This window comes from Fringilla coelebs, assembly GCF_963513975.1.
Source record: "Fringilla coelebs genome assembly, chromosome: 2".
Taxonomy (NCBI): Eukaryota; Metazoa; Chordata; class Aves; order Passeriformes; family Fringillidae; genus Fringilla; species Fringilla coelebs.
This window is the reverse complement of record NC_140029.1, coordinates 106,269,798-106,294,273: the sequence shown is the minus strand read 5'-3', so window position 1 is coordinate 106,294,273 and position 24,476 is coordinate 106,269,798. Positions and strand designations below refer to the sequence as shown.

General features: G+C 40.9%; 1 protein-coding gene across 6 annotated transcripts in view; it reads right to left on the bottom strand.

The window, feature by feature from the left end:
* NRIP1 (nuclear receptor interacting protein 1) overlaps positions 1–24,476 on the bottom strand; it is a 136,104-nt gene that overhangs the window by 56,735 nt on the left and 54,893 nt on the right. For 3 of the 6 annotated variants that reach the window (XM_084226234.1, XM_084226233.1, XM_084226236.1), the window contains one exon: positions 9,454–9,538. The gene's annotated coding sequence lies outside the window, so the exon portion shown is untranslated. Of the gene's footprint in view, positions 1–9,453; positions 9,539–15,984; positions 16,042–16,246; positions 16,349–24,476 lie in introns of those variants that run through there. The other 3 variants (XM_084226235.1, XM_084226238.1, XM_084226237.1) reach the window with 2 other exon arrangements.

The following is a 24,476-nucleotide window of genomic DNA, read 5'->3' as shown; positions in this document are numbered from 1 at the left end:
TATGTTTACACATTTTTAATATAGTCTAATGATTAAATCAAAAGGAAACTAGGAAGGGTATTTGCCCTTATCTTAATTAGCAAGGCTGTTTATGCAGGCTGAAAGGTAAGCATGTGTTTGTTTCTCCATCTCATTTTTATGTATTACAACTGAAGAGCATTGCATTATTTGAACTCTCGAAATCATAAGTAGCTTCCAAACAATTTTTCCACAAACGACACTTAAAGATTTCACATTTGATCCATCCAAGCAAGACCTATTTTACCCAGAAAGAATAAGGCTCTCACTTACCAGAAAGATCCAAAAGCATGCAAAATAAACACAATTCCCTTCCCAAACTTCTATCAATACATTCTTCCCCCTAAAATTTCTACAAGTAAATTGCATCACTACAAGCTCAATTATGCCATAAAGTGGCTTTTGGCCCTAATTCTTCCAAACAAGAATGTATGAGGTCATTTGATTGATATCTTAACTACGGAATCTAAATTGGGATTGAAAAGCAACCAACAAAACACAACCCCAAAATTGACAACACCTGATCACGTAGGTGCTTCACCCCAGACAGATGGAAGGGGTGCAGGAACTGTGAAACTGCTTCCCATCCATTACTGCCCCCTCTCTCACTCTTAGAAGTATTGGCTGTTCCCAGTATCACCAGCTCTACTATATGTGTTTTACATGCCCTTTCACATAGTCTTCCTCCTACCTAGGTGATATCTGCAATACTCAGAAATATTGCAGTATCTTAAGTTACTTTCCTGAATTATTTAAACAACCACTGCTATTTCTACAATGCAGAACATCCTGCCAGACTCTTCTGAATCCTGAAGATGATTGGCAAGTTTGATGATGCGGGCAAGTTTTTAGATTAAAAAAAAAAATTTAAGAAAAGCCACGCATGGGACAGCTGCACCTCCAAGGAACTCTCTTTGCTCAGCAAGGTCCAGAAGCAAGTGAGGAGACAACACAGCCTGACTTGTGCCATCTCCCTGCAGGAAAGGGACCTTCTGCACAGGAATGGAGCAGGTCACCAGGGTCAGCAGCAGCACCATGGATAAACCTGACAAAGTCCACCTGCCACAGCACCGAGCAATAAGCTAACAAAAATTAGATCAGATAGCAGACCTCCAAGTGTTTATAGCCCATGACTCAACTTTCCCTCCTGTACAGTGACCTTTATGGAGGACAGGAAAAGGAGGCGAGCATGCTTATATGTTAAATTCACACAATACATTATCCAAAAGAGTAACTGGTGCCAGAGGTTCCAAATCTACTTAAAAAGCAGAACAGCAGTGGCCTATGATATCCCCAGAAGGCCAGAACAGAGGAAATTTGATTGTTTTTGTGCTCCTGGTATCTTGTGAAGCATGCACAATTTTTCCTCAAAAAGTAACAACAAAGTCATAAGGTAGAAGACACAGAAGTAGTGTGATCATCAGCACAAAGAGGATATTTTAAGACCTGCCTTAATGCTCAAGTTCAGTTTTGCAGAGACAGAATACAGCTGACATTTGCCTGGACAAGACATCAGAGCTAGAAGAAGAATACAGCATTGCAACCCAAAATACACAGCATTAACCCAAAAATAGTGTCCAAATACTGTTCACTTCCTCTGTCAAGTGTTAGAATACTCTGAAAACAAAAGCAGAGGAGGGTAAGGCAAAAGTGAAATTGCCTGGAAAGCCTGAAGGGCACACTGAACAGATCCTTTTTTCCATTCAGGAAATTCACAGTAGAGTATCACTAATGGTAAAACTTGAGGTCCAGAAGATAAAGTTCAGCAAAGTGACCTTTTATGCATTTCAGATCAAAAACCAGTTGGGTCATATGCATGCTCAGATAGCCTTGGGCATATGACTAACAAGCTTTAAAAAAAAGGTTTGTGAGCAAGCACTCCAGACAGCTGTGCTCAAGAGCTATATCCAGGAGACAGGCTCAAACTTTCATGTTTGATATTGTAATCTAAAGATGAGCCAGAGTTCAGTAAACAGCAAATGTGATTCCGCACAACCTTGTTATCTTTTCATCTCAACAGTTAAACCTATGTGAGAGAGTGCAAAGAGGTTACAAAATACTATCAGCACAGTTTATTAAATAGTCTTTTTGCATTTATTTTGTAGCAGGATAAAATTTAACATAGCAGAGACTTAACCACCGCTAAGTCAGAGGACCAGGGCAGATTCTTGAAAAATCCTTTGGAGTTCCAGAGGCAAGAGGAAATTTTTCTTCAAGAAATTCTGCACTCTTACATGGCCATTGTTTACCAGATTCAAGCAGTTTTGCTTTTATTATGTTAGCTAAGCAAAAGTGAATAGCAAAGATGCATAGATTCTTCCCTTATTTTTCATAAACAGGATCCAAAGTAAGGGACTACGGGGATTTTTCTGCTGGTTTTGCCTTTCCTCCCCATAGCCATGCACCTCTAGAGATGCATTATGCTGGGAGTTGTAGGGCTTTAACGTATGATCTTGAAATTCAGTGAAATTTTGGACTTGGAGAACTCAACAGCACCACTCCTGATTTCAAAACTGAAGGATTTCATACTTATCTGTGGTGTTCCACCTCCCCAACGCCCCCAATCCTTTTGGATCATTATAGTCTGGTTTTGAACTTTAGATTCTTATCTTTCTCACATCTCACTCAAAGAGATTTTGCTATCCACCTTTAGATCATTTCAATTTATGGTCGTTAATATAAATACAAGAGAAAACAAGCTACTGGCCTATCTTCACACTTAGGAAGAAGAGAATAGAACCTGAAACCTTCAGCTCTTGCAAAAATAGGAGGGCAAGGGGTGCTCTTGGGTTTGAGTTATAGAGTATCTCTACAATCTAGAAACAGTCAAATAAGATTATGTATTGAATTAATGAGCATTTGAAGGATATTCTCATTGTTGCATAATTACCTTAGCACAAGAAATTCATGTGAACAGAAGAAATTTAGCTACCTCAACAGTGAGGAGCCCACGTGCTTCTCTTGTTAGATGAGAGAAACTAAAAAAACCAAGTACTCTGCAAAATAAGGTAAACACAGCCAGTAGTCCTTGTAGCCCAAATGGATGCAGACAGTTGTGTCCACATTTCACATAGCTTTGTCCTTCCCCACCAAATTCAGTCCAGTGCAGGACTGGCAGAACACCCTTGCTTGGATCCCCCACAACCCAGCAGGGATGTCTGCTCCTCCATCTGGAAGCTGCAATCCTAGAAAAACACCATGAAATGAAAAAGGTGTGGGAAAAAGTTTTTTGGGGGGTCTTTTTTGTCCTGTTTAGCATGACACTTGTCACATACTCATCTCTTTGCAAACTAAAAAAACTCCTGAGTGGAGGGGAAAAAAAAAACCAACAACCAACTCAAGCAAGCAATTTTTTCCATAAATGATAAGCAAAACAACTACAGACAAACAAAGTTGAAGGCTACTGGCAAGAAAACAGAGGCCTAGGCCCAGCTCTTTCTATTGCCTGAGAAATGAAGGCAGAAACCAGTATCTTGATGTTCTTCCCTGCTGTTTCACGCTGCTTTCTCACTGTATTTCTGCAGCAGTGGGAATAAAGACAAAAGAAGCACCAAAGAACAAAGCCTGAATCTCATTCTGGCAAAAACAGGGAGGGGGAACAAAAGACAGAGTGGAAGTGGATGGACTACTTATAGCAATTATTGTCAAACATTTTTGCACTTCCTTCCTTAATGTAGCTCCTTTTGTACACAAAGGCCTCTAAATAGTTCTGAGAGGTTCCCTTTGTAAAACAAGGAGAAAGGAAAACTGTAATAAGACTATGCAATGAAGATAAATCTTCCCAATAATGTAAGCTCCAGGAAACACATGGAGGTCAAATAAAACTATTATTTGCCTTTTCAAACACTATTTTCTTCAGCTGCTAAATAAAAACATTATGAAGCCATTTTACACAGTAAAATTTAACCTTCTATTAACCTTCCATATTAAGTAAACAAACCTTTCTAGCCAATAAGCATCATTGTGAACTCTCAGAGATGATAAGCAATACCTTAATTACATTCATTTACATGACTTTGAAATTGTTCCAGACCAAAGTCAACAACTACAAGGTCAAAGAGTATGGAAATCTAAAATAAGGAGAAATCCATAGTCGGCCAGTTCACAAGGACTGCGCAGCATCTTTCTAACCCAGTTTGCAATGGGTCAGGGATACCAACCAAGTACTCACTTTTCATCAATTAGATCAAAAAAGCAAATCCTCTAAAACACCAAAGTCCATCCCTTCTTTTTTCTTTTAAGACTATTCAAAGTTGAAAGCAATGGACACTTCAGAATTGTTTCTAATGCCTAATGGCCAATCCAGCTGTAGGAACACCTTATGCAAATGTTTTATAATATTCTGAATGAAAGCCACAACATAAAATATACTTTTAAAAAATACATCCATATCACTGAGAACTAGTGAATATTTCGTGTAGTGCCTTTATACTTGAGAATGCTAATCTGACAAGTTTGCAGCGTTTAGAATGCTACATGAACACCTTCATTGCTTCATCCATGGTACACTTACAGTGGGAAATGCCAATAATGCTCAAACAGCAATTAGAAAAAACTTTTTGAACAATGACTGTTGCAAGAAACTTCATAAAGTATGACATGCCCTAAAACAGCAGAGAAGTATAGACATGGTATAGTCCATCCATTCCTAAGATATTAGATAATGGCTCAGATATGATCAATAGCAATCAAATTAGCCAGAATGGAGCACACATGCATACTGCACTGATGGATCATTTCAGGACTACATTTTGTGTATTATAACCATGAAATTATTACAAATATACATATACAAAAATCTAAAGTACAGCTTTTGGATTTAGGCAGTCCAATATTGGTATACTGCAGCTGACAATGTTTTCTTAGTATTAAATTAGATAAATCTCCCTGCACCCTACTTTACTAGCCAAGCACTTTTTATACAACTCTCAAGCCAGCAACCTTCTGCAATTTAAGTATGATTTAGTGCAAGAGAAGCAATGAGTATTATAAAATTTATGCTTGTTCACCTTCTCTCCCCACAGAGAAGGGCAAGACGTTTTTTCATGTAAATATGTATTAGATCCAAATCATTTAAATAGATATTATTCCATAGAGAACATGATGCTGCATATGCCCATTTCAGCTCCATGTTACTAAATAAACTGCAAGATAATGATGTTGCCTCGCTCATCCTAAAGGACACTGTAAATATTTCTAGGCATTTCAAACAGAAGTAAAAAGAAGAGACATTCACAAGAAAAAAATAAAAACGAGGGCAGCTCTTACAAAGCTTCCTAAAGTGAAGACAAGTAACTGGCAAATTAGGAAATCTCTTTAGGAACAGGTCACAGCTGCCACAGAAAAAAATATAGCTCAGGTACACGGAATCTTTACAGTATGAATAGCATATCATTGCTATCATCCAATTTCATTTTCTTTTAAATGAAGAAGCAAAAGATAATCACTTTTGCAAGGAGAAAACCAAGAAACTTTAGACAGGTGACTACTTCTAAAAATTAATGCAGAAATGCTAAATGCAGGGTGCCAAATGCTAATTTCTCTCTAATACGTCTCGGTTATATTTAGCTACAAGTGTCACTGCTTGAATGGAAAAGAGATAGAACAGGGAATCCTTAAACAGTACCTTAAAAATGAGAGCTTTAAGCATGCCTTTTAGGTGAATGCATATATCTCCCTGCTTTTCACAAAATGCAACTGAAGTTAATCAGCATCTTACATAAAATGCAATATAAGTTAACAATTTATTTCTAAACCATGTATATATTTAAAGTGAGGAGGACTGTCATTTGACTTGAAGCCATCACATACCATTTGGGCCACAGTCAGTTATCTTACAATACAGTCTGACCTCTACTTGATTTTAAAATAGGATAATCACCTTCAACTGTGTATGAACCTTGAACATTATCAAAAACAGTTTTATTGCATCAACGATTTATTAATAGTCTTATATTAATAGTAATGTAGCTTTGACTTTACAAAGTCATAAAGATGACGAGAAACACAGTCAAGACTTATTGTGCTACCTATTTTATTTCAGGCTTCTAAGGCAACCTCATGACACAATCAGAAAAACTATCCTGAAAGTCAGAGCTACAAAGGAAAAACAACAGAATACGCATGTATGGTCCCAGTTCAACAGCAGAGCAGGAAGGATACAGACAGCATAATGAGTTCAGACAAATGCTGAAACCTTTCAAGTACCAGAACCGTCCTGCAGCCAACTGTGCCTGGAACTGCAGAAGGGCTCGTGCTGAGACAGGTAAGCTCTGGACAGCACAGGAGCAGCGACTGCAGCAAGGAAAAGGCGTGAGCCTGACGTGGGAACGTGCTAAGCCAGATTCCCCTTCCAAGGAAAGCGCTGCAGAACGCCCAATGCCTGCAGGCTCACGTTCAAAACAATCCTGAGCAAGAAGGAAACGTTCCTCCCCGAGTGTTTCTGGTTCCCAGCTCTCACCCTGCCGTGCGGTCACTCCTGGAGCTGCTGGCCCCATTGCACCACAGTTTAAACAAAGAGCGGCTAAGAAAGTACAATATTCTATAACTGGCATTTACAGCATCGGCCTTGGACTCCTAATCTTTACCAGACGGGCACACAAATCAATCTATCAGCTCATAAAGGTATGCTTTTTAACCTCCAAAACAGATGGGATTGGCCAGAAACGTCTGGCATGTCAAACTGCTAATCGAGGCTGCCCTTTGCACAAAATAACCCACTTAAGTTGAGGCATGGTTGCACTGTAACAGACATTAGTCTGTGGGAAACCCATTTAACTGTCACATACTCCCGCCACTCTTGCTCTCCCTTAATTAAGCCTAATGCCTTATGCTTTGACCTTTTGTTCTAGCCTATTAACCCTATCTAGTACAAGTTCAAATACGTTAAACCTAAAAGTTTGCTTTTAATATTAAATGCCAAGCTACAGAAAGAGTGAGGGATGCTTCTCTATCTTGCAAGTTACCAGTCCCTGTGTTAGTCCCCAAAGACAAAATATGTTCAAACACTGATCAGTTTAACAACAAAAAAAGTGGAGTTTCTTCCACTGGCATAGCCTCCTTTTTCCTCTTCAGAGCAAGGTGAGGGGGGAAAAAAAAAAAAAAGTGAAACTTCTGCAAGCAACTTCATATCCTCAGGCTTTTGGGTTTTTATCCAACAAGAAAAGCACATGCTATCAGCCAAGATCATACTGCACTCATTTGCTGTTCTCTGAAACCCATCATTAAAAATAAGACATAATTGGTTTACAGTGACCAATTTCTCCTCAATTAAAGGCTGCCTCTGCCAACCCTCTTCACACTGAGTCACCATCTTGTTCTTTTGACAAGATACTTACACTTACTATTAGTATGTAATTCTCATATGCATCTCCAGGTGAGTTGCACCCTTTGAAGTTCCTCAGACTTGCACAGACTTAAAGACATAATTTATTCATTCTAGCTACACACCTTTCCTTTTATGCAAGCTCAACTAAAGCATGGCTGCCTTCTGCTCCAGTCTCTTAATTCACAAAGGTTACACAGCATCAACAAGACCAGCAGATATGTTTTTAACACAGTACTCTTTTGGAGAAAGTCTACCCTAAGGGTTCAGAACTCTGACTTAAACAAGAACTCTAATCCCAGTGACAATAACAAACCTCTGATCAAGACACTACCGGACTCCACAACAAACCTATTTATGTATGCAAGCAAGCTTGGTATACCAACAGAGGTATTCCACAATTAATGCTCATAACTAGTAAAGAAGCGTATTCCTCACTCCAAAAAAAAACAATGACTGCCCATAACTGCTTTATAATATAGGTTAGAAACAGAAAACAGAATGCAAACTGTGTGGAGATGACCAGCCATGTGTACACTGACAAACATGTTCTCAAATCTTTAGCTTAACCACCTTACTGACAAGCTGAACACTTGGTGCAACATCCTTCTTTAGAGTTTATCCTTCTGCAACTCTGACTAAATAGAACTCCTTTTACAAAGAGGAAACAACCTTGAACCAAAGCTCTAAATTTTGAGGATGTGAAAGATTTCAAAAGGCTTGTTGCCACAACAGCCACTGTCTACTAAGTTCTATTAAAGCTGTGTAAGAGACCATCTGCTGCTGATCACAACAATTCTCCAGTTTTAAATTGCTAATTAATTAATTGTGTTTTAATTCCAAAGTGCCTGTCTTACTGATTCTGAGACCAGCAAGTAATACCATTAACTTTTCTGTAAATACAATTGCTCAGGCAACTATAAGATGCACTACAGCAACATTCAACTTCTCTTTTTGAGAAGTCAAATAGAAAAAACATTGTGGGGGAAAAAAAATATTTCTAATCTCAATTCCTGGTTATTTCCAAAGCACTGATTCTGGTTAAATCCAAATCCCTAGAATTTAAAAAGTGCATATATTTTCCAGTGATTTCACTTGGCGATATTCTATTGTGTTGGAGATGCTCAAACAGCACTACACAGACCAATGCCGTATTTGAGTAAAGTCAAGCAACGCATGGATTTATTTAAAATAAGAGAAAAATATATCCTTGCATCTGCAATCTGTGTCATTACAATGGATATGAGAAAGCTCTGCAGGCTGGGATTTGGGATGACTGCCTCCAGCTTCCAGACCTTCCCTACTAATGCTCACAAAAGTTGCCACTGGAGGCAATGCAAATGAGTCCTAAGAGAGACAAGAAACAAAACAACAACTGCTTGTCAACCATTACATGCCCAAATTGTATTCTTTATGCTCATCAGCATGCTCAAGTTCTTAGGCACGCATGTAGGCCCACCGAGGACAGTGGGGCTACTCAAGTGAATAAAATGACTCACAAACCAAAGTGCATATACATAAGCAATCACTGGACAACACTCGGGGAATTATTCCCTGGTATCAAAGAAAAATAGGATTTAGGAAATGGGAACCAAGGGAGCAGATCTGAACAAAATGACAGCGATGCTAAAATGTCTACAAGCCATTGTAATGTAATATCTAATAATGATTTTACTGTGATGGTCCCTTGCCACACAAGCTCAATTTGGATCTGTTTTATTTAAAAAATAAGAGAGATGGTAACACAGTAAGTGTTATTTAATCTTCTCTTTCACTCTGAAATTACATGTAAATCAAGTTCTTCACTATTTAGCTACCTCCCAAACAGGTGGGCTAGATCTTCAGAACTTTACGGCAAACTACACACAAAAAGTTCAGACATTACAAAAATGCTTATTTTTCTTTAATCAGCACACATATTAAAAAGAAACCCAACTCTTACAGTAAAAAATTACAGTAAATTTACGTATACTTGAACACTTATCACTTCAAAACATATTATAATCCTAAAAGGCTTATGCATGGCGCACAGCTGTCTGACAGCTTTGGCAAGACAAAGAACAAATACCAAACCAAAGAGACAAGGTAAACAACTCAAACAAATTATTTACCTTGAATGTGGTTCCATTAGGAAAGCTCTTCCTTCAGGAGTCCAAGGATGCAGGAATTGTCTTCCTCAAAAATGTCATGCCTGATCTGAAAAGAAAAGCAGAAATACCCCTATGAAATTCTGCAAATCATTCTTTCCTACCTAATATGCCTTGATCTACTTTCTTACTGTTGGTGTAACAGAGAGCAATGCTTTATTTTGTTTAACTGCAAATAACTTTTTCATATCAGAAGAAAAATGTAGTTCCAAACTTCAGAAATTAAAATCTTCCAGACAGAACCATGAGTAAAACTAGTAGAAACAACTCATGGTATCTAGACTTGTACTAAGGGACATTATTCTTCAAAAACAAAATCCACATTCAACTCTAAGCCAGAATCCTCTTTTCCTTCCTTTCATTCAAAAAACAGCTGTGACATGAAAGCCCTCCTTTCTATGTAGTGGTTACTGCTTAACACTTCAAACTTGCACCTATGAACATCAAAATTGGTTTTCAAAGAGCCTCTATTAATTTACATATACATAAGGAAAAGACAAGAGTATAACAGGTGAGCTAAATGCAACAAATTAGTTGAAAAAAATAAACTAGCAGTAATTGTAGTATCTGCTTTTGAGAGATTGAAGAATAGTACATAACACTATTTTACTTTAGATAGAGAATGTTATCCATTACAATCCCAACCTTAAAAGTTCTTCTGTGCACTTGTCCATTATTCTTAACTGAAATTTTGCTAAAGGTTGCAAACTTAGAGCTAGCTCAGATCATTCTTATTTCTACTATTTCAGCCTTGTTGTTGTGACAAGCCTCACTATTAAAGGTCTTTTTTTTTAACACCACCAAAGCAGCAAGCTTATTATGCATAGAGTCAACTTTAGATACAATAAAATACACTTCAAAAAATTAAAAAGAAGATACTTTCTCCACCACCAAGCTGAACTTTCCCCTCCCTCCTGCTTGGCAATGGGAGAGTTCCTCTCCTTATTTCAACACCTTTAGCCTCTGCTCCCACAAAAAAAAAAAAAAAAATGCAAACAAAAACTTTTTAAACACAGAATTTTTCTAGTATAGAGGAACCTGCAGGTGGGTCCAGGTGGGTAGGATAGAGGGGGAAGAGGGGGAAGTGTGTGTGCTGGGGGCACATCTGAGCATTCCTCCCTCCACAAAACCACTTGGGTCCAAGCCAGATTAGAGAAAACATCTAACTCTGACCACTGCAATGTGCCTGCTAACCAGGAAAAAAGATACAGGTGCTGATCAATGGGTCATCATCCAAAAAAACATCTATTCAAAGCTTTCAGAGACATGAAATAACAGCAGCATGCTTGACTACTGCCAGCACCAAGACCCAACAAAAGACGCCCAACAATAGAGCCAATTAAGCTGAAAAATAAGTAAATACCCTGGAATACTACATGCAGATACTATTTGAAATCCTTCTTCCATATACATAACAAAATGAAAAGGTAAGTTGCATCACAGAAGGGGCACAGTCCTCAAAATTTGTATTTAGTAAGGGGGGGGGAGGGGAAAGATCTACCATTACAGTAAAATTTAACAGAGAAATGACAGGTACAGTGACAAAGGTGCTAATAAACACAGTTCAAAGCCTTCTCAACTCCATTTTAGTGAAAGGGTAAATCAGTTGGATGTGGAATCTTTTGTAGACAATGAAAAACAGGACAAGAGGTCCCAAAGAGCAGAAGAAAGCAGCGCTATTATAAAAACAAGCCACCTGAATTTGACAAAAATAGTTAATTTCAGTATTACTGCTCTATACTATAGATGTAGACAAAATGTTTTTCACCACTGAGAAGTGGGTGAATTTAATCATTCCTACTTCCAGGAGAAGAGAGATTGCTACATAGTAGGGAAAAACATAGAATAAGACACAAAAACGCACTCCATACAGTATTGCCATCAAGGTTCAATGTATAGATGGGATTTCCTTTAGGTCAGCATTCAGCAGTCTTTTTTGTATAATTCCAAGTGACTACAAAAGGTTTAAGAGAGTTCAGTGAAAAGACAACAACAGAATTTGTTACTTCTGGGAAAACATCCATATTTCTTCGGTATGTTCTAAAAACTGAGGAGGGAAAAAAAACCCCAACTTTTCAAGAGTAATATTTTATTCCCAAACACTCTGCACCTGAACCACTCGCTTCACACACCATAGCTTTTGGAATGTTGATTTGTGTCGTTTCATGGACTACCAAATGCAGGGTAGGTGGTAACACCAACACCACCACCAAGGCCATCTCCTGCGGCAAGAACCATCATTTCTTTTTACATCTGAGGCAAGACCTGCTTTTGACACCACTGAAAAGACCTTTTCAGTTTGCCTTCCCCCTCTCTTTTCACAGTGATGGGGCACAGAGAAGAAACAGAAAGCAGGTAGACATGAATCTTAAAAGTTTGCTGTGGAAAAAAAATCAGGACAACAATACCAACTCTAGGACCAATGAGAACAAAAATATGTTTCATCTGTGAGCAAGATGTAAGATCTGTAAGCAAGACTTACTTGCTTGAATACATTTCAACACAGAACTTCATGGACTGTTTTGGGGGGCAAATTAAATACTCCCTTATTTGTTTTCAAATAACAGTTTCATCCAGGACTGGAACACATTTTACATCTAGCACCTGGTCTCCTCACAAGGACTCCTTCACAACTTCCTTTCTTGGGATGAGGAAGATCATCCCCTCAGAAGTCTTTCCCAACACCCAGTTTCTCTCCTACATTAAACTCACAGTCTTAGAAACCAGTGACTAAACCAGAAGATATGTAGCTTCTGCTGTTAATCTGATTTTGTCTACAAGCAGCATTGGTTTTCCTCTGCTGAAGGCAATTTAGAAATAAGTGCTATGAAAACAAAATTTCACTCAAGACAGGCAATTAAACAAGAGCAATGAGCTCCAATAACAATTTAAGTATGAGAAGACTATGCCAGGAGGGGTTTGACCCAAGCTAAGATGTCTAGCAACTGCTTCTTCCCCTTTCTACACATGAATATTTATTTACATGAGTTTTAGTTTCTATTCTCCTTCTTCAACCATCAAGCCAAGTGACCTGCAACAGACAGCCAAATAAATTACCAAATTAATTCTTTCAAGTGCTAAATAGGTCTGCAAGCATTTCCAAGTATTTGAAATAAATAATCCACAAACCCTAAAGAGCAGGCATTCATCCTTACCAAGAGAGTCCCTCTGCCCACTTTTCCCAAGGAATATCTTCCCACTGGGAAACACATGAGTTTTCCCGTGATCCCAGATGTTCACCCAGGAGTACTGGGCGCCAACCCTTGTATGCTGTTCTCTAATTGAGTCTTTTCCAATGCAACTAGTGAATCCCTAACACCAAAATGTGGAAAAGCAATGCCACAACCCTGCTAAACACTTCCCCCCAGCTCTCCCCCTGTTTGCTGCAGGCAGGCCAGCACAGCTCAGAATTACTGTTCTTATCGTTTTGGCCTGTTGGCAGGAAGAAAGAGCAAACCACAAATGCTGTTACCATTAACCTTTTTGTCTTTAGTTCAAGGCTGTTTAGACAGACTGTCAAATTTATGCTTTCTATCTTTTTTGTACATTTATGCATATTCTTTCACACCTTCTCCTCTTGCTCAGGCTTCACTCCGTACCTACCTACCTTTCTGCTTGTTTGTCATTGCCTGCCCCCCTGAGCAGCAATGATTTATACTTCAAACTTTGCACTTCTTGTCCCAAAAAGGTATTTAAACTTTTTAATCCATGGGATAGCTATCCTATTAACCCTGCCTCCTGCTCATCACCTAACCCATCGCCCAGCAGGTGGAAGATGAGCCTGTCCTGCCAGCAGGTACCACACATGGGAGGGTGGCTACCAAAGCTCCCCATGGAAAAGGGGCTTGTGCCCCCAAACTGGGAATCCCACGCTTCCCCAGGCTCTTTTCTGGACACCCTCCACTCCCTGTACATTCACATACAGGAAAAAGAAACACACCCAACGAGACTTTTGGGTTAGAGGTACAGGCAAGATTTGAAGAGCTATTCTAAAATAGTAAATTCAAAGATCTTATGGCTCTGCAAGGAGGCGTCAAGCACAGCCCTAGAGCAGGACAGCTGACTGGGGGAAATGCAACTCCCTGGCTTTGCCTTGGGCAAGTTTATACACGTGCTCAGCACAGTGCCAAACAGGGTTTATCTTTTATTGTAGCCATGGCCCACACTGTCGCTGGTAAAGTTAAGAGTGCTCTCACTGCTAATGATAATAAAGCTGGCACTATATAAACTTCTTGCCAATGTTCAAAGCCTGAAAACTGAAGTTCGCTCTGAAGAGACAAAATAAGCTTTAAGCAAGCAAGACTTTGTCAATTCTTTTAAGCAAATCCTGCAATAAGCAAAACCACAGGCAAACACAAACATCATAAAGTTAATTCATGTTTGAATTAACTGAATCACTTGAAGTTTTTCCTGATGTGCTTTTACAGGACAAATTTACCCCAAACACTGCAGGTGATACAGCCAGTGATTAGATCACCCTTTTAAGTTTACAATATAAAAACATCATTTACTTTTACTTCTTTATCAACATAGTTTTTATGACTATAATAAATTTTGGTTAGCACATCTTTCACTTTAGAAAAAAAAAAAAGCATGAGAGAAGCAGAGAAGAAGAGCATGTTTTTATTTGCAATTTTCTGCCAAAAGACTAAAAGGGAATAAACCCCAAAAACCTCAATCCAGCATGGTTTGGCATTTGACTGCATGTTATATTCTGTGCATGCATGGCCTACAAAACCTGAAAGCCACTGATAGCTCCTGCTCATTCGATAACCCAGAAGCAGAGGCCAGCCTAGCAGCAGGTCAGATTTCACCCCTGCCCAAAACACGCAGTCACTACTCCCTACCTCCTCCATCGCACTCACAGAACACAAACACCCTTACATACCCATTTCACTCACGACTAACTTGCTGTCTTGCTTTGGAGTCTGCGTCAACTCTACCTCAGGAGACCACTGACAGAACAACAAGTCAAACTTCTCGACCACAAGTTTGGGAACACGGCTGCCTCAGACAGCAAAAACCCCAAAGCTGCCTGAACACTGCTCTGATGAGAACTTCTGCCTTGCAAGATGTTAGCGACTCATGCCCATAGAGCAGAATTACTCAGATGCCACTAAATCTGACCCCAGCCACAAGACATCCTCAGCTCAGAGAGCTTTTGTCATCTGGCATCTTAATGTGTCACTCTCTCATGTGTTCAGTCAGCCCTAGAAGCAGTAAATCGCATTTGTGTATTAAAGAAAACGTTCCCTACTCGCTCAGGAATACACCACCCCCTTCCACAAGTGACTGCTTCCTCCCCACAGCTCTTCGCAGACTGGATTCGCACTCTTTGTTAAATAAAGCTTTACGGTATCTCTGAACATTTATAGTGCCATGACTCAGTTAAATTCTAATCAGCCTGTGAGCTGTCTGACACTGCAGCAGGTCCCCTCAAAATAAAACAAGGAATAATATAGTCTCCAGATTCCAGAGAGATGAGGCAAAAGAGGACAACTTCCACTTCAGCCTGCTTAACAACAACATAATCCCAAAGCCAGGAATCCCACTGTTTTTTTCCAACACCTTCAACATGTGTCAAGCATTTTATCTGAATCCTTCTTTAAATTAAAAGCCCAAGTAAATCACCAGGATACACAAGACAGAAGAAGAAAGGTGCAGCACAGACACAAGGCTGTCTGCTCGCTACAACGCTGCCCCCGTTTTGCCTATACTACGTGTCCTTAGGTTTCACTACCTTCCAACTTAATCACCCACTGACACTTAGAAACAAGAGCCTCAAACAACACGTTCTGTAGGGAAAAACGAAGGGTGGAAGTGGAAGAAAAAAATTTTAAAATTCACCTTTAGAGGGCTTCGGGGACACACCAAAAAAAAAAAAAAAACCATACCACGTCTGGAAAAGTAACCTTTAGTCTAGAAGGGAAACAGCGACGTCCCTAAGGAGCCCGAAGCGATGAGAAGGCATCTTTGGGGGGCGCAGGGAGCCGAGCCTGAGCCGCGGCCGAGCGGGGACGGCGGCGGCAGCCCCGGGCTGGCTGCGGGCCCGCAGGTGGCGGCGGGCGGGCAGCGCCAGGGCCGGGAGGCGGCGGGGGCGGCGTGGCCTTGCCCGCAGCCCCGGGAGCGAGGCCGTGCGCCCGCGCCGCCGCAGCCGCTGCGCACCGACCGAGCGGGCGGCCCCGGGGATCGCTCGCACCGGGAGGGGCGGCGCGGGGTCCCCGCCAAAGGGGGGCCCGGCCGTGCGGTCGGCGCCCGGCGGAACACTCGCGGGTCCCGGGGGGACGGACTAGTAACTTTTCCGTTCCGGCGGCTCCCCCAAACCCACCGCGACCAGGCAAACTTTCCGCCCGCACCGGGGGTGCCGCGGGGCGGCCGCCAACGCCGCGCCGGGCTCACCCCGGCATTGTTCCCCGGTGCCGCCGCCCGGCAGCGCGGCCCCGGCCCGGCCCGCCCCGCTCGGCCATTTCCCCGGCGGAACAGCGCCGCACTCACCCCGCAGCCGCCGCGGCTCCTCCCGGGCGGGCTGCCCGAGCCCCCCGGAGCCGCTCCGGCCGCAGCCGCCGCGCACGCCGCCCTGATGCCGCGGCCGGTCCCGGCGCTGAGCTCCGGGGAGCGGCGGCTGCCGGAGCCGAGGCGGGCGGACGGGTCCCCGCGGCTGGAGGACAGGACAGGGCTGGACAGGGCAGGACGCGCCGCCTCCCGCCACCCCCGAGCCCGCGCGTCCCCCCCGCCCCGCGCATCCCCGCGCACATACAGGGCGAGCCGAGCTCCGCTGCGCTGCTCTCCGCGGCTCGGGGCTCTGCTGCAATGCCTGCGAGGCTGACTTTCAAAGCCTAACCCGCAGCCGCGATCCTCCCTCTCCGCCTTCCACCTCGCCCGCCGCGGCGCAGCCCGGCCCCTCCCCGCGCCGCGCCATTCATCTCTCCAGCCAAGTTTCTTAACCCTTTGGTACCCTCCCGGCAGGAGGCAGGGCGGGATGCGGGCATGCAGGGATGCGCCCCCCGCCCCGCTCCGCCCCGCCCGGCGCGGCGAGGGCAGGGCAGGGCAAGGCGGCCGCGCCGCACGTACGCGGATCCCATCCCCTCCTGCCCTCTCTAGTTAATCTGACTGAAGTCGCAGAGCCCCCGGGAAACAAACTTACGAGCGACAGCACCGGAGGACCCGTATCTAATGAACACGGCAGTGGCTTAAAAATAACACTTTTTTGTTGTTGTTTTTTTTTTCTCTTTCCTTTCGCCCTTCGGCTGCTTTGGAATAATAGGGGGGGTGGGCGCTGCTAGTGTTACTAGTACTTGTCGGTTTAGAGCTTACGTTTTCAGCCTTTCCTCCGAAAAAACACGCGCTAGAAACTTCAGTGCTATTATTATTATTGTTATTATTAATATTGTTATTGTTACTACCGCTATTTTGAAGGAAAAGCCGGGATGCTCCCGGCACGGTCGGCGGCACGGGAGGGCAGCGGCCCCGGCACCTGCGGCTGCTCCCGGGTGGCGCTGCCCCCGGCCGCGGCCCTGCCGGCTCCTGGCGCGGCTCCTTACCCCGGCCCCAGCCCCGCAGGGCACCGGGAGCGGGGAGCATCCCTGCCGGCTCCTGGCACGGCTCCTTACCCCGGCCCCAGCCCCCCAGGGCACCGGGAGCGGGGAGCATCCCTGCCGGCTCCCGGCACGGCTCCTTACCCCGGCCCCAGCCCCCCAGGGCACCGGGAGCGGGGAGCATCCCTGCCCGCTCTGCCAGGGCGCCCGGCGCTCCCTGTGCCGCGGGGGATGGAGGACAGGCGGGGGAAGCGCTTCCAGGGTCGGGGACAGACTGATCAAAGCCATGCTGTCTGCCCACGTGGCAAATAAATACAGTTTGAGAGGGGGAAAAATATAAAAAAAAAAACAACCTGGAATTGGGCAGTGCTTCCCAAGAAGAGTCAGCCCTACATTTTGGTAGGCGACGTCCCCAAACCTCTGCTGTCAGAAATTGCACTGCATGTCAAGTTGTTCTTTAGACTTTGCTGCCACCAAAGAGAGTACGCAGAGATACAGGCTGAACTTGGCTGTATAAACGAAGCTACAAAGTGCAGGCGACCTTCATCACACCTCCTGTGTGCCCGTGTTTAACAAACGTCTCGACGTGTCGCACACTGTCTGCCAAACGCTTTACAGAGTGCTTCATGATACTTCACTTCCACAAGTCAAAGACTGACGAAAGAGAAACAAATTTGTTTGCAAGTCACATATAAACTGCATGGTAATTACTGCATTAACACATGCCAACCTTTTAGTTTTAAAACTCAGGTAAAAGAAATTATCTGTTCAAGCGTCTTTTTTAGTAAGAGACTAATATTAAAGGAATGTCCACTTTAAAGAAAGCAAAAGGGAGTCACATTTATGAAAAGCTAAATATTTTAACTGAGAGATAACATGAATGAAAGTAGATGTAGGAATGTTAAGCAAAACCTCTTTCACTTTGGAATGTACGGATTGTGTACAGGCTTAGAGTGGAGCTAGTAATGTATTACTTGACCTATTTTTTTAAGCCAATGAAAGATTTAGGTTAACTTCATCATGTGTTTTTAACCACTTTCTTCCAGACATGCAGCAGCGTTTTCTAAAGCCATTGCATGTCACAGTGTTTATACAAGTCTCTTTTTGAGAGCATAAGTCTCATAAAATAGCCTGATCATACTTCCATTAAAAGAATGGGTTTGTTCTTCATTTCCATTATAGGCTCATTAGCAAATTTTGATCGTAAAGAAATTATCCTTAATTTTTTTATTTCACAAAGAATCTTCATCTCAAATTTTTTTCAATGCTAAGCAGCTGAGTTATCTAGGGAAAAGGAAATTTTCTCATTACTGCAGCAATTTATCTGCTATTTCAATCAAGAGTGTCTGTAGTAGAGACGTCTTTCATTCTTAACCTTAGGGAATGTATTGCGTAGATGAGAGACCTACAAAATGAGGAATCTTGGACAAGCAACAGAAAAAAACGTGTGTGTGGAGTATTTGTTAAAATTATTGTTGTCAGGTAACATATAGTTGCTTGAGGACACAAGTTTCAGGAAGATAGAATCAACTGAGACTGTATTAAATAATAAAACATAAAGACTTAGGAGGTTATTTCCACTACTTAATAGTTGTATCACAATGAATTGTGCCACTAGTTCACGTTTACTTAACTATGAGAATTCCAGCAACCCACCAAATAAATATCCTGTGCAAGTAAAGGAAAAAATCCATCACACAGTAAAATCCACCTCTCAAGAAGCATGAAAGTACTGATGCATATTTGTTGGTCCTTTCTGAACATTCTTCAACCAAACCTAAACACACTTACTCCCCAAACCTAAAAGGTGAGCATCCATGGCTGTACCCATCTACCATCTGTGGGTGGTATCTCTACCCTCACTTTCCTATGGACATCACAAAACAGGACACTTGGATGTTTTTTTCAAAGGGAATTCATCACTATAAGATGCTGTTAAATGGAAGGCCAGTTGTGACAGGGATACATAAACTACCTTTGCATCAGTCTTGGAAGGGAAAAGCACATTTATAGAGCTTACATTAGAACTCACTCCCAGAATTGCAAGCACTTAGTGGAGAGCTATTGGTGTCACACTTTGGTAATATCAGCAAACTATTCCTTTTTTATATTTATAAAAGTATATCATAATGCACCCCTCCTTTACAAGACACAGGTATATTTTTTGACCTAGGAAAACTTCAAAACCAAAATATAACTGTGATTCTGACATTCTTGAAGAACAAAATTAACTTGTCTGACCATTTAAAAGTGGCTAAATAAATAGTTGATGTACCTACAACTTCTCTGATAATTTTGATGATTACAATACTGCATTTAGAAAAGATAAGCAAAGATGCATCTTCAGTAGCAAACTTTGTCTTTAACTTGCTGAAGCAAAACACATTGGTCTGTGCCATATGGTAAAAAGACACATATTATTATCAAAAAGGAAATGCAAATGCTATTTTATTATTCCCAAACATTTTTAAGCTAATGCTAGCTTATTTTTAAATCCCATAAGGTGCTTTGAAGAGCTTGGGAGAACTACAGTTGCTTTTATTTTGATTTTTATTTAAGGTTATCTCAGCCTCTCAAAAAGCTAACCACTCTGAAACTACCTTTTTCAATCACAATAATTAAGGCCTTGCTTTATGGCATCCAATCATGATATGAGAGGCTTAGGATGTGGTCGAGAAGCTAGCTAGCTTTACAGAAATGCATTTCCAGACTAAATCTTCCTCTAAAATAGTTTGTCAGCCTTACATAGACAAATAATGAAATTCTGTCCTTGACTCAGCCTAGTTCAATTCACATAATATGTCAGATTAGCCACCATTTCAAAGGTGCCTTCACAGAGGATTAAATCACCTAGTTGTTACAGAATTTAGGGAGGCACACACACACATACACCAAAAAATAGAAAATAAAAAGAAAAAATGAATCATTACGAATCCTGGTTATTCAATAAAGGACTTCAAAGGAGGTTTGCTTTAATTAATGATCATCATATAAGTGTTCATCCATAAATCTGAAGTACTAAGGTGCAAAAGTCTGCTGCTCTTGAGGATTACTGTCTGGGAGTACCTGAAATCAGTGGGAACCTGAAATCAGTGTTATCAGAGGAAGAACTGGTCCAGGGAAGGGTTCCTGCAGGGGGTACCACAGGGCATCTCCTGTTTTCCTCCTGCAGCAGCAAGTCTGCAACCATTGGGGATGGAGTTGTTGGTATTGTGTAAGAGGAAGAGTAATACACTATATAGCTGAAAGTTATAAAAACTACACACCACTGCTTTTTCATCTACCTGAATTTAAAATTATAAAACTATTTGTGTGCATACATCTATCATTCCCTACTGGAGCTGTTTTCCACTTCCTTTTTCTTTTTTTTTTTCTTTTTTTTTTTTTTAATTACAGAATCTACTTCCATTTTTACAAGTACTTCCAAGCAGGTCATCTGAGAGGAATGTACCCTTCGCAGCTCAAATTAATTTTTTTTTCCTGCATTATTTAAAAGTAGACTTCAGACTGTGACTATCTATTCTAAGAGTAATAAGCAAAGGACCAGATGCTAGAATCTTTTCAATTACAGAAGCATTTAAAGACAGCTGTACCATATAAACTCTCATGGAGGAATCATATGCTTGCAGCATCTGGTGAGTTTTGGCCATGCCCCCAGCATGCTGTATCTTTTCTGAGGCACGAGCTAGCCTGAGGCTTACTTCCCCATGTGTGTTTTTGGGGCAGGGGTGTGCAGGTTTTTGACCCTAAACGAGGACTAACACTTCAGGTCTTGCATTTAGTGGCGGGAAATAAGCACTACTTTACACCTTTTATAGAAGAGTCAAAGGGGCTGGTGCTAAACTGATATGACTACCTTACATTAATTATTTTACCAGAATAAAATACCAGGATTTTTTATCCAGAAGAGAGCATCCTGTACTCTTGAATTTCCTTCAATTTCATCCCACTTGCACAAACATGAAGATTGTATTTCTGAGAACATTGTTCTGATGAGTCACGTTCCTGGTAGTGTGAAAGCACATCCAGAAAATAACCACGCTGGAGTCCCTGTTCATTAACTGGCACAAGAAAGTACCAGCAGGGCAGGTGTAAGGGACCATAAGCACTGCTCCCACTTGTGGGTCGATGGCCATGCAAAGATAACGTTTGAGAAGGTTATGGGCACGTAGCTGGAACTGTTCAGAACGTTCATTTTCCCTTCAGAATTTGTATTTGCCTCTTTTCTCTGTCAGAGTTCCCCATGTCAGCAGTAACAGATTGAAAGAGGACTGAAGAATCATGCCCTCTCTCACACCCTGCCTTCGGAAGTTACCCTCAGTAACAATTTTGTTTCACAGCCCCATTTTTCTGGCTGGCTAACATGAGCTCTGGGTAACCCTTTGTCTGGGTCTCATGATGACACAAGCCATGTTGTTGAAACAGTATGTTCTGAAATGAAATGAACAGTACGTACGGATTATACACACGCGATCTGGCAGCCAATGCCACACTGCAAATGAGTAAAGCTCTGGAGAGGACCATTAGGAAGCACCTAAAAAAGCAAAGCTCAAGTGTCCTGTGTTTGTCCTTCAAAATAACACAGGTGCTGGACAAACATTTTAAAAGAAATGAACACTTTAATTACGCATTACAATTGCAATAATATTCTTTAGTACAAATGATACTAGGGGCTCTGACTCGAGTACAGGAAACTGCTGTGTTAAGCTAAACTGTGCATCTCATGTATTTTTATTAAATCTATTTCCCTCCCAACATATTAGCTTATGTACAACTAAGAAATTCTGAAGAAAATCTGGCTTCTTTGTCTGGGGAACTAAAGGAGACTGTTTTGAAAACATGGCTCCAGTTCTGAGGATGAAATATTTTCAAAAAAATTGTTGCTTACCTACCTAATATCATAAATTTAGTCACGAGTGATTAATTAGTGTTTTTGTTTACATGCAGATGCCTAATGAGAAAATCCATTTAAATTGTGTATCAAAAAACTTAAAGAACTCAAACCACTGGGCCATGTAAAGTTAGATAAGTTTCTGCTTGATTGTATTTTGCATGAAGAGTTTATTAGAATCATACTAGCTGTGCTTTTATAACTGATCCAACTATATATCTTTGCATATTTTTATTAGCATACAAATATCTAGGTTTTATTAGGAGACATTAGCTCCACTAAATGTGAGGTATATAACAAATCCAGCTTTGATGCTGTTGATCATTACACCAGCAGTTTACATCTGGCATAAAACTGTCAGAGGCATAGGGGTGACTCAAGCCACCATAAACCACATAGCAACAGCTCTGTTCACAGAAGTTACATCCCCTTGCAGAGCTGGGGAACTTCCCTTGCCACTTTTTGCGTATATTTTAGAGAGCTGCCTAGCCAAGACTGCCCTTGCTTTAAAAGGAGTGGGAACGTGAGGATACTGCCATATATAAACAGCAGATACTATGCCCTGTTTCTATATACGTAATTCTAATTTTGGCATAATTGCATCTCTTTTCTCTTGTTTGATATATGATTGAAAAAAAAAAAGGAAGTATTTTCTGTGGAGAAGAAAATTCATTCTGGGTTTTGATGGATTAGCACAGAGAATATCTGGGTTACATTCTTAATTTGAACAACATCCATTTTACTGCATTACAGTGGCCAAAACAACCACTTAAAAATAAAAGCCTGACAAGAGAAAATAATTGCATTTTGTTAACAATTTGAAAATTTTGTTTCATTTTGCTTTGGTTTGGAAAAAAAACTTTAAGTATAACCTGCTGAATTTTGTCTAATCTTCTGTGCTCACTTTTTGCTTTGCTTTATTTTAATTAAGCAGAATACTGTCATCTTATACAGCATGCAAATGGATCCATGTCTTTCTGAAAAACTCCTTTCAAAATTATTCCATCCCCTAAAATCCCTTCTTTAATGTAAACCATACTGAAACTCTTAGCACATCATACTATTGTTAACTTTCTTAAAATAGGGGTAAGGACTCACATTGCTTCTTACAGGAAGCTCCTAAAATATTAGGGATGTTATGTTCCACATCCCTAATAACTCTTAAATATTTCAATGCCCTGGCCTGTATGTTTCTACCAGCAGAAACATACAAAAACAGTGCTCAAAAAAATATGTTTTAAAAAAAAATTGTCTGTGTGGCTTGTCTAAAGCAGATTTAAACTCTTGAAAAGTTGATCACTAGTCCCAATTATTTAACAAATAATTATTAAGCAGTTAAATTGGCCAGGTTAAGTTCATAAGCATTTTTTCACCTCTCCCAAGCCACTTTATCTACCAGTTATTTAAATTTTAAATTTTCCTCTCACGCTGTCTGATAAATGTCGCTCATATGGATGCTTAAAGAAAGCTAATAAATGACACAACAAATCAGATAAATTCTTGGATTTTTGAAACAAATAGTTTCATGTGCTTTCCAGAGTTATTACTGCAGTGGTAAATAGATTTTGTTCGTGTCCTTTCTATAAAGAAAAAGAAAAGGCATAAACAATTTACTGTGTTATGATTCTCACTATTCTTTACTGAAATTCTCTTTCCCAGTATCAGAGATATACTGCAATTCCAGTAATAAGCTGTATTTGGATTTATGAGCAAAACACAGTGTAAATCATGACATAAAGACATGTAATTTTGTTTTCTATGACTCATCAGCTTTTTTTCCAGTTCCTACCTTGATATTCAAAAACCCCACCTTTAAAAAAAAATCATTATTGTTTTTGGGATAAATTGTATGTCCCAGACCCTCCAAAGAAGAATACTTTTCCTCTGGTTGCACAGCTGTTCTCTTCTGAGTTTTCATTCTTTCTTCTCTGAAAGCTGACATATCACTGAACATTTTCACTGGTATTTTCTGATCCTGATAGAATGCTTCTAGTAGAAAGAAAACTGATACCAGAAAATAAAAATAACACACTGAATTTTTCCTAAATTCTCAAAAATTTATAAAAAATAATTTTTGCAGAACCTGTAATCCTTTAATTAGGTTTAATTGTCTTTTTATTGTCCCTTTTGGGCTAAATGAAAAAAGAGTAGCAATAGTATTATTCAGTTGCTCAAATCCAGAAGAAAACAAGAAGTGCCACACCATGCAGTAAAATTCTGTTTGTTGTAAGTTGATACACAACACAAAACATAAAATCCCTCCAAGAATTTTTGTGTTATTTTACATCCCCAGAAACCAGCATCACCAAAAGGCATAAAGGATTCGCTTTTGACTTCAGTGACTATGGAAGCAGATTCTATATTTTGGGTGGGGTTTCCACTACTTAAAATTTTCAGCTGGACAGCAGCAATGTAACTTTCTCCTAAAGGCAGGCTTTCATACACCAACTACTCTCATTTTGCTAGATCTTAATGTTCTTCTTGAATGCCTGAGGAGCTTTATCTTCCTATTTGGCACAGTTCTAAATTGGCTTAAATCATATTTATCCAACATTTACCTA